The following is an 8,417-nucleotide window of genomic DNA, read 5'->3' as shown; positions in this document are numbered from 1 at the left end:
TAACATTCATTCATTCATTCATTTTCTTTTCGGCTTAGTTCCTTTATTAATCTGGGGTCACCATAGCGGAATGAGCCGCCAACTTATCCAGCATATTTTTTACGCAGCGGATGCCCTTACAGCTGCAACCTATCACTGGGAAACATCCATACACACTCATTCACACACATACACTATGGTCAATTTAGTTTACCCAATTCTATACCACATGTCTTTGGACTTGTGGGGGAAACCGGAGCACCAGGAGGAAACCAACGCCAACACGGGAAGAACATGCAAACTCAACACAGAAACTGACCTAGCTGACCTAGCCGAGGCTCGAACCAGCGACCTTCTTGCTGTGAGGTGACAACGCTACCTACTGTGCCACCGCGTCGCCTCACTATTAACAATGGTTTCTGGATTTTACATTCTACATAAAATAGTTTTTAAAAAAGAATACAACTTTGTTTAAAATTAACCATAATTTGAATACATTACTTTTGAATAATTTATATTTATATTGCTAGTTTAAAATAATAATAGTTTAATAGAATTACTGGCCATCGAGGTGTTCCAATGTTGTACAAATTTCTTTTTTTTTTGCTGAATACAAAAAGAAGGAATTTGGAAGAAGGATTGCAACCAAACCGATCTCGCCACCCATTTACTCCCATAGTATTTATTTAATGGCAGTAAATAGGTGACGTGTATGTACATTTTAAGAATTTTATAAATTTAGATTATATACTCCTCGTCCACTTTATTAGGTTCACCTGTCCATCTGCTCGTTATTGCAAATTTCTAATCAGCCAATCATATGGCAGCAACTCAGTGCATTTAGGCATGTAGACATGGTCAAGATGATTTGCTGCAGTTCATCGGAATGGGAAAGAAAGGTCATTTGAGTAACTTTGAACGTGGCATGGTTATTGGTGTCAGATACCACAACCTACCTGAGTATTGTTGCTGACCATGTCCATCCCTTAGTGACCACAGTGTACCCATCTTCTGATGGCTACTTCCAGCAGGATAACGCCCCATGTCGTAAAGTGTAAATCATCTCAGACTGGTTTCTTGAACATGACAATGAGTTCACTGTACTCAAATGGCCTCCACAGTCACCTGAACTCAATGCAATAGAGCACCTTTGGGATGTGGTGGAACGGGAGATTCGCATCATGATGCTATCATGTCAATATGGACCAAAATCTCTGAGTATATATTTCCAGTACCTTGTTGAATCTATGCCACGAAGCATTGAGGCAGTTCTGAAGGCAAAAGGGGGTCCAACCCAGTACTAGTAAGGTGTACCTAATAAAGTGGCTGGTGAGTGTATATTCATTTATTCATTTTCCTTTGACTTAGTCCCTTATTTATCAGGGGTCACCACAGCAGAATTAACCATAAAATATTCCAGTGTATGTTTTACGCAGCGCATTCTCTTCCAGCCACAACCCAGTACTACAACCATACTCTCTCATATGTACACACACACTCATACACTATGGCCATTTTACTTCATACAAGTCACCAATAGTGCATGTCTTTGGACTGTGGGGGAAACCGGAGCACCTGTAGGAAACCCACGCAAACATCACACAGAAATGCCAACTGGCCCAGCTTTACTCGAATCAGAGACCTTCATGCTGTGAGGCGACAGTGCTAACCACTAAGCCACTGTGCCACCCCAATTATATACATATATATACATAAATATAATAATTTAATTGTTAAATCTATAAAAGGGCTATATATTTTTTTAACTAAATAGTTATACTGAAAGTGAAAACAAATAACTCCGTCTACAGGATGAATGAATCACTCCAAAAAGTTAAACTACAGTAAGAGAAAGTAAAATTTTCATTCATTTCATTTTTTTTTTTATGTTTCCTTCACTTCACTTTGGCATGTTAGGGAGAGAAAACACAAAATGAAAGCCTGTCAACAAGAAAGGGTTCAACGAAATAATCACGGATGTGTGCCGACTCATCTGTGTCAACCACAACAGCTCTTGAGTTCATAAACCAGTTCTGCCTGTCTGTCATATTTATGAGACAGCCTGGGCATGTTTTCCATTGGTATGGATACTTGTCATGCCACATTATATTGTACAGTAAAGCAGAAACAAAAAGCAAAGCAATGCAGACAGGGTTTGGTTCTGTGAGTGGGTTATTATCCGGGCACTGTGGGAATATATGAATTTGTTGACCAGCGAGTGGATTAGAGCTATTTGTGGAAACCAAGCCTAATGTTACATGTTAATCAGCTAAGAAGCTCAGCACACTACAACTGTACAGTCTCTCGCTCTCAGCACGGATGAAAACACTGAGCGAGTCCTAAGCATTCCCTTCCGAAAGAGAAAGTATAGTCTAAAAAAACATATTGATTATATAAAATGGGTGGATTTTAAATATATTGTGTTATTTATTGACAAATTAAGCCATTTTGTCGAACTTGGAGATTTCATGACAATGATTATTTTGATCAGTTAGTTCATTAACTATTAAAGTTGTAGTTGGTAGTTAGTTGTTTTGTCTCCACCCACAGGGTTGTAAACGCCTCGATCTAGTGATATGTCTGACTCACTCCCACAAATCGGTTCTTTTGACACGTTTTGTATTGTATGACAATATTGTGATACTGTTGCATTTTATTAAAGTCTGAGTTTACTAAACATTAGTGAGGCATCACAGTAGCGCAGTGGGTAGCACGTTCACCTAACAGCAAGAAGGTCGCTGGTTCGAGCCTTGGCTGGGTCAGATGGCGATTCTGTGTAGAGTTAACATGTTCTCACCGTGAGTTTCCTTTGTGTGAGTTTCCTCCGGGTGCTCTGCTTTCCCCCACAAGTCCAAAGACATGCGCTATAGGTGAATTGGGTTGGCTAAATTGTCCGTAGTGTATGTGTGTGAATGAGTGTGTTTGGATGTTTCCCAGTGATGGGTTGCAGCTGGAAGGGCATCCGCTGCGTAAAACATATGCTGGATAAGTTGGTGGTTCATTCCGCTGTGGCGAACCCAGATTAATAAAGGGACTAAGCTGAAAAGAAAATGAATGAGTGAATAAAATTAAGATATTTTAGATAATATTTTAGTCAATATACAACAAAGTCCCGAAACATGCAAAGTCCACAAAAGGAACCAAAAACAGTGACTACGTTTACACGGAGACTAATAATCAAATTATTTGCCTTAATCTGAATAAGACAATAATATGATTAAGGTGTTTACATGAGTTGCGTTTGAATGTTCCTTTCATGATCCCATTTTACATGTTATAGCACATAATTCGATTAACATCATTGCGTCACCTTGCTATCCACGTTACTTCTGGAGTTTTGTGAAATTTTGGGTATTTCATTTTTAAATTGTCAACTTTAACTGCAGTTTGGCACTTTCACTTTCATTCAGGAACATTTCATGCATGCCCCAGTGACAAACGACATATTGGATGCGAGTAAGAACTGCTAGAAGAGTATTGTTTTAATGGAATTTGATCCTGCACGCCGTATAGAAAAAAAACCTCGGCATTTCACAATGCAGGTGTCTGTGGTCCTTCACTGACTTAGTAGGTGCAGAGAATAGTGTCAAACAGCCGTGTGTGTATACACTATCCTGTTGCAAAATGCAGTGAAAATCCTACATGATGGTAATAGTTTAATTAAGATGTTTACATGTCTGTACTGCACTTTAATAATGTGGCTATAATCAGCATACTCCACATGTCTTAATTCGATTTCTGTTTAGTTAATTTATGATTTTAATCAGATTAAATTAATAATAAATCGCTGTTTACACAGTAGACTCTTAATCGAAGTATTGTCTTAATCATATTAAAATCATATTATTAGTGTCCATGTACTGTAAATGTAAACTGTCAAAACATGTCTATGCTTAACTGTAATCACGTGAAGCTTCAAGAACACTTTTTTGTGACAAACACTTTTTAAAAATGACTTTGTTCTCCAGTGTCTTATGTATCAGATCAGGGTGCATTTAATGTAAGCAGTTTAATGCTTGCATGTTACACTGCTGACTTCGTACAGAACTTAGTAGACGTGCACCCTGCTGACACGGGACTGAAGATATAAGCAAACAGAGTTGTATTTACAGGGGTTTTGCCACACAAATATTTTTTGGATATTTAAATAATTACAGTTGAACCACTAAAGCCTTGGGACTTTTGCTATTTATGGAGGACGAGAGAGCCTTTGGATTTCATCTTAAATATCTTAATTTATGTTCTGAAGCTTGGGAATGACTAATAACAGAATTTTCATTTTTGGATAAACAGACCCTTTTAAAGTCCCCGAATAACCAACAGAGAACATTCTTGGAATCAGAAACAAACATTTTCAAAAAAAACGTAGCTGCTGAAAAGACTATTGTCACCAGAGAAGAGCTTTGGTTTAGATGGGAGGTAATTATGATTACATTTTAGGATGGCACTTAAATTAAAGAATAAATAAATCAAATAATATTGTGTAAAAATGAATAATTTATCAAATCATTACTATAGGGTAACTTAAAATCACTTCTCAGCTCATCGTCTCGTGTCATTGCGAGTTGAGATGCTAAAAAACTATTCGTTTTGATTTGTAAACTTCCAGTGCTCTTTGGTAAACCAGTTCAACCGATTCACTGCAAAGATCCGATTCTTCAGGGAATCGAACATCGCTGCTTTACTCGCGTTAACGGCCGCAGTAGGAGAAGAGAGAGAGAGAGTGAGAGCGGGATGAAAATCAGTGCCCGGCCACGCGACGCACGCGCCACGCATCAACAACTCTCGCGGTCGGGGCGACATTGAAGGGCTGTCAGTTTTCGGGTGGTTACAGAGTGCGTCCATGGTGTTGTACAAAGAGCTACCCACAACATTTCTCCCGTGTTTTTCACGAAGTGCAGGAGGTGAAAACTACCCGCCGCCATTTTTTTTGGAATTGACTGACTGGGAGTGGAGAGTTAGCTGTAAACTGGCCACAGCTGATTTAGTTTATATTCCCTGTGAGTCATCATCACCTTCAACACTGTCAGCCCGGACGGCCCGGAGAGACTGTAAATACACCGACTCTTCTTCACTACGCGAGCTGTCGAAGGTCCCGAAGGAATAAACAAGGAGAGGATTTTGTTTACACATTTCTCCTGAATCCTCACTAACTGATCCTCCCAGCATAGCTGCTGTGGGCTAAGTTAGCCACATTAGCACGCTGAGGTTTTCTCCTGGAGTCCGATTAAACCTGGCCTGGTGGACGGGTGAGTTCAACTACACCCTCAAACGAGCCGTTTATCTGCGGTTGTCAGGACTGTGGCGATGTCTCATTGCGGTTATGTCTGTAACGTTACTTAGTTGTATGAAGTTGGCCAACATTCCTCTTACTGCTCAGCTAATGTGTGGCTAATATGGCTTAGCTGGGTTTGGTCAACAACTTATCTTTCGATTGTTTAATCGCGTGAAATGGTAAAAGTAAACAATGTAAACACGTCTTCTCTGTCAAATAGCTGTCGTCAGTATGTTAGAGACTTCTGCTGTTAATTGCAGTTTGTTTGTGCCAGCATGCTGGGTTAACTAACTAGATTTGAGTCGTTTTATTTTGTAAAATGTAAAATTGCAATCACTTTGACATTTGTAAACTCGATGTCGAATGATTTAATGATTTTGCGCCCTGATTTAATGAGATTAAAGAAAGAGATAATAGTTAAACATTCTGATTTGTTCAATATTGAACATCCTATTAAATTATATTTATTTTCTTAATATGTCAGTAAAATATCAGCCAACCACATTGTTTATACGACATTGTCCATGTCGCATATTATTGCAATGACACTCCCTCCCAGATCCACTGCACTGTTTCCCCACAGCAGGCTTCAGTAACAAAAAAACAAGCCTTTTATGTCATTTATTTGTCTTCTCCTTATATAAATGAAGTATCTGTGGCTGTGTTATGACAGGTAATCAGCTGATTAAAGCGCAAGTTATCGAGCTGGGTCTTCCCTTGTTGTGAGCTGCATTCAGTGACGCGCGCCGCATTCCTCATCTCGCTGTGTTGACATTGCGTAACACACACACACTGGACTGGCCAGCAGTCCTTGTACTCTTCTGTAAACCTATTTAAAGCATCATTCATGATAGTCACCTGGCCTAGGGACAATACAGTTCACTTATCAGTCTGCTCGCCGTTGTTTAATAGTTCACTTTCAAACGGCATATCTTCCTCTTGGGGCTGAAACAAGCTCAGGCTGAATATTGATCGGCTATTGAAAGACTGCGCTGCTCTCCTTGCTCTTTGTCAATGTGGATCTATATGTGTGTAATACAGTATGTATACGACTCCGTGTGCTAGTGTATGTATAGTTAGGCAATATGTTTGCTAAAATGTCTCCAAATGCATAACACGTAGTGACATTTCTTTAAAGCTGCGTTCTTTTATAGCTGCATTTCTTTTTCACAACGGCATGGGCTTGTTTTTGTATCTTGCAAGCATTTCCAGTGTACATCCTGTTACTGCTGAATGGCACTTTTTTTTCAAGGATATAATGACATAATTTTAGTGACTTTTTTTGTTTTCCTTTGTGGCTTATGGGTGCAAATAATTATTAGTAAAATTATACTCAAATGTTGTGAGAAATTATTGCATTATTTGTCCGTTTTTAGATTAGTTAAATTGATATTCATAAAGCTATAGTACATATTCCCTGTATTTTTTTTTTTTTTTTTACCTTTTTGACTCCAAAAAAGGAGGTACCTGCTTGCTTACAATAATATTTGAAGTGCATGCCTTTTCATGTTTTAAACAATTTACTGGATAAGCATTCAGGAGCAATTAAAATATAAAAATAGAATATTAGTAAAAATGTAAATGTTTGTAAAATGTCTACCTGAACAATTAGTTTAGTATTTTTCTTTTTCTTTAAATAGTATTTTTTTTCTCTAATGCACGTTTTTAAATATTTATTCATAAAATTACACTTGCACATTTCATACAATGATAATCATTCACCAGTCTTTTTAGATATGATTAGTTCCTGGTTAGGGGTGGGAACAGGGGCGGATTTAACCAATAAGCAAGGTAAGTGACCACTTAGGGCCTGAGGAAATCTAAGGGCTCCCTCATAAATGCCTAAAAGTATAAATTATACCTACAGGTATAAATTAAATATAACATTGTTTTGTATATATTTTGCATGGTGAGGGTCTGAAATTTTTATTTTGAATGTAATTATTACATTTGCACAAATGTCTCCCCCACCTTCAATCATGGAGTAGTCCAGCAGTCAAATCAGTAAAGATTTAGTTTTAAAAATGAAATGGGTCATTTATATTTTTCACTTGTGAATTCATGTTAAGAAAACATTGTTTCAAAAGTTTTTCAAGGAGCTCTACATGTTGTTAATATTATTTTCATTAAGATAAAATGTAGAAAAGGAGATTGAATGTGGGCAATGCTGTGGCGCAGTAGGTAGTGCTGTTGCCTTACAGCAAGAAGGTCGCTGGTTTGAGCCTCGGCTGGGTCAGTTGGCGTTTCTATGGGGAGTTTGCATGTTTTCCCTGCGTTCGCGTGGGTTACCTCCGGGTGCTCCGGTTTCCCCACAGTCCAAAGACATGCGGTACAGGTGAATTGGGAAGGCTAAATTGTCAGTAGTGTATGAGTGTGAGTGAGTGTGTATGGATGTTTCCCAGAGATGGGTTGCGGCTGGAAGGGCATCCGCTGCATAAAACATGTTCTGGATAAGTTGGCGGTTCCGCTGTGGCGACCCCGGATTAATAAAGGGACTAAGCCGAAAAGAGAATGAATGTTATAAAAGAAAAACAGCAAAGTAATAATACATGCAAAAGAAAGAACTTTAGGGCCCCATGGCTGTAATTGCTTAAATTACTAAATCCACCCCTGGGTGGGCATTCATACTTATTTCTAAAAAAAAGTGCTTAGTCATACAAATGAGATTATATTGATACAAATTTAACAAAATGTAAAAAAAAGTTACATTTTGCTCTCAAGATTGTAAGTCTTGATTTTTGGGTTATATAGTTAACTGAAACTAAAAACATCAAAATAAAAATAGTTTTTTGTCACTTAGCATTTTTAAAAAGTACTTATTTTGGCTACAATTACAAAAGTAAACATTCTTTCTTTTTGGTTAATGTAGAACTAAAACAGATGAAAGTAAAACAAAAACTAAAATGTAATTAGCTGAAATTAAATTAAAAATCTTATCAAAATTGTGAAAAGCCAAAATAAATAAAACAAGAAGAAATCTTAACAAAATTATAATGAAAACAGATCATCTAAAATTCAAATAATTTCAAACTTTAAAAACTGCATTGGTTACTACTTTAGTGAAAATGGATATATTAGATTTAAATAATTTAAGCAGCCGCTTAGGGCCTCAAGAAATCTGATGGCCACCAAATAAATACCTAAGTATAAATAATACCTTTTA

General features: G+C 37.6%; 1 protein-coding gene across 1 annotated transcript in view; it reads left to right on the top strand.

Annotated features, from left to right (window-relative positions):
* The first annotated feature begins 4,679 nt into the window (after positions 1-4,679).
* taok1b (TAO kinase 1b) overlaps positions 4,680-8,417 on the top strand; it is a 53,455-nt gene continuing 49,717 nt past the window's right edge. The window contains exon 1 of the mRNA XM_056445803.1: positions 4,680-5,228. The gene's annotated coding sequence lies outside the window, so the exon portion shown is untranslated. The remainder of the gene's footprint in view (positions 5,229-8,417) is intronic.

The sequence above is a fragment of the Danio aesculapii genome, chromosome 21 (assembly GCF_903798145.1).
Source record: "Danio aesculapii chromosome 21, fDanAes4.1, whole genome shotgun sequence".
Taxonomy (NCBI): Eukaryota; Metazoa; Chordata; class Actinopteri; order Cypriniformes; family Danionidae; genus Danio; species Danio aesculapii.
The sequence above is the reverse complement of the archived record's forward strand: the minus strand, read 5'-3'. Positions and strand labels throughout refer to the sequence as shown.